This window comes from Penaeus japonicus, unplaced genomic scaffold, assembly GCF_977035675.1.
Source record: "Penaeus japonicus unplaced genomic scaffold, GWHDUDI00000001_assembly GWHDUDI00000022, whole genome shotgun sequence".
Classification (NCBI taxonomy): domain Eukaryota; kingdom Metazoa; phylum Arthropoda; class Malacostraca; order Decapoda; family Penaeidae; genus Penaeus; species Penaeus japonicus.
Genome location: NW_028234424.1, coordinates 14,079,891 through 14,082,171, shown reverse-complemented (window position 1 = coordinate 14,082,171; position 2,281 = coordinate 14,079,891).

Sequence of the window (2,281 nt, the reverse complement as noted above, 5' to 3'; positions counted from 1 at the left end):
AAGCAAAGCGCACCCCTGACATTTAGTTTTCCCCCTCCAGCATTCGAGAACCTACCCACTCTGTTGTCAAAGTGCACTTTCGTTGCTCCTCCAGCATTCGAGAACCTACCCACTCTGTTGTCAAAGTGCACTTTCGTTGCTCCTCCAGCATTCGAGAACCTACCCACTCTGTTGTCAAAGTGCACTTTCGTTGCTCCTTCAGCATTCGAGAACCTACCCACTCTGTTGTCAAAGTGCACTTTCGTTGCTCCTCCAGCATTCGAGAACCTACCCACTCTGTTGTCAAAGTGCACTTTCGTTGCTCCTCCAGCATTCGAGAACCTACCCACTCTGTTGTCAAAGTGCACTTTCGTTGCTCCTCCAGCATTCGAGAACGACCTCACTCTGTTGTCAAAGTGCACTTTCGTTGCTCCTCCAGCATTCGAGAACCTACCCACTCTGTTGTCAAAGTGCACTTTCGTTGCTCCTCCAGCATTCGAGAACCTACCCACTCTGTTGTCAAAGTGCACTTTCGTTGCTCCTCCAGCATTCGAGAACCTACCCACTCTGTTGTCAAAGTGCACTTTCGTTGCTCCTCCAGCATTCGAGAACCTACCCACTCTGTTGTCAAAGTGCACTTTCGTTGCTCCTCCAGCATTCGAGAACCTACCCACTCTGTTGTCAAAGTGCACTTTCGTTGCTCCTCCAGCATTCGAGAACCTACCCACTCTGTTGTCAAAGTGCACTTTCGTTGCTCCTTCAGCATTCGAGAACCTACCCACTCTGTTGTCAAAGTGCACTTTCGTTGCTCCTCCAGCATTCGAGAACCTACCCACTCTGTTGTCAAAGTGCACTTTCGTTGCTCCTTCAGCATTCGAGAACCTACCCACTCTGTTGTCAAAGTGCACTTTCGTTGCTCCTCCAGCATTCGAGAACCTACCCACTCTGTTGTCAAAGTGCACTTTCGTTGCTCCTTCAGCATTCGAGAACCTACCCACTCTGTTGTCAAAGTGCACTTTCGTTGCTCCTCCAGCATTCGAGAACCTACCCACTCTGTTGTCAAAGTGCACTTTCGTTGCTCCTCCAGCATTGAAGAAGCCTCATGCTCAGTCGTCCAAAGTTCACTTCAGTTATTTATTGTTCCCCTGCCAGAGGTCAGAAAATACTCTCGTGCAGAAAGATTCTCGAGCAGAAAGGTATCATTTTGTGGTTTCCCTAAACTTTCGTATTTCCACTGTGTAGTGCCGTGGCATATCTCTTACCAAGGTAAAGTTGTAGTGTCTCTGTGCATGACAGAGTCATCCCAAATGATGCTTCAACCGCATTTCACTGACATCATAAGCTGGTTTCATGATGCCGCTGCCATCCTTCTGTCGCGGTTGGCTCAATTGGAGTGGCCAGTACCGGACATCTAAGTGTCACAAGTCCACGGGATATTCCACCCCTTTTCATTTACTCTCTTTTGAACTCATGTTACCTGAGTTAAGTATGAGGTAACTGGCCGAGAGGGAATCTAATAATTGGAGTTTTAAATGATCAGTATGACCATACTTACACAGACAGAATAATGATCATATTTACGTTCTGCATTCTCAACCCATTCTTTGCCATATGTACAAGTTCAGACTTTTAATAGAATTAGTCTCTAAGCATGTGTGTGTGTGTGTGTGTGTGTGTGTGTGTGAGTGACTGAGGGAATGAATAAATTATTGAGTGTGTGTGTGGGTGTGTGGGTGTGTGTGTGGGTGGGTGTGTGCTTGGGTTGTATGTATAAGAGTATTTACATTAAAGATTTCATGGCAAATATAAATACATTGTGACGCATGAACACTCATTTTGTCTTCGGAATTATGCCTGAATGTGCAACACATTGTTTGGGTCGTTACTTAAACTTCTCTATTCTGCTAACAGTATATGCTCTGTTTGGCTGCACTTTCACTTGTGGAGAATGAACTAAATGAGTAATAAGAAAATAACAAAAAAAAACAAAATTTACTCTGTTTTACTCCGAGAGTGACAACGTACATATATGTAACCGATACGATTATCTCTAGCTTCTATTATCGTCTCACCGGTCACAGATGTAATCCGAGGGCGAAGGTTTGCCGTTACAAGAGCGCAATTAAAATCACACTGAATGAATAAAACAAAAATGGCGACAGCGTGTCGTTTGGGCGAGCCCTCTGTCTGGCTTGACTGGCGGGCTTCTCCACTGGTGCGCGTCATCACCTGTGCACGTGCCATATTTCTGGGCGTCAATAATATTGATGGTGACCATTTGCTAATAAGTCTTGTAAGTCCA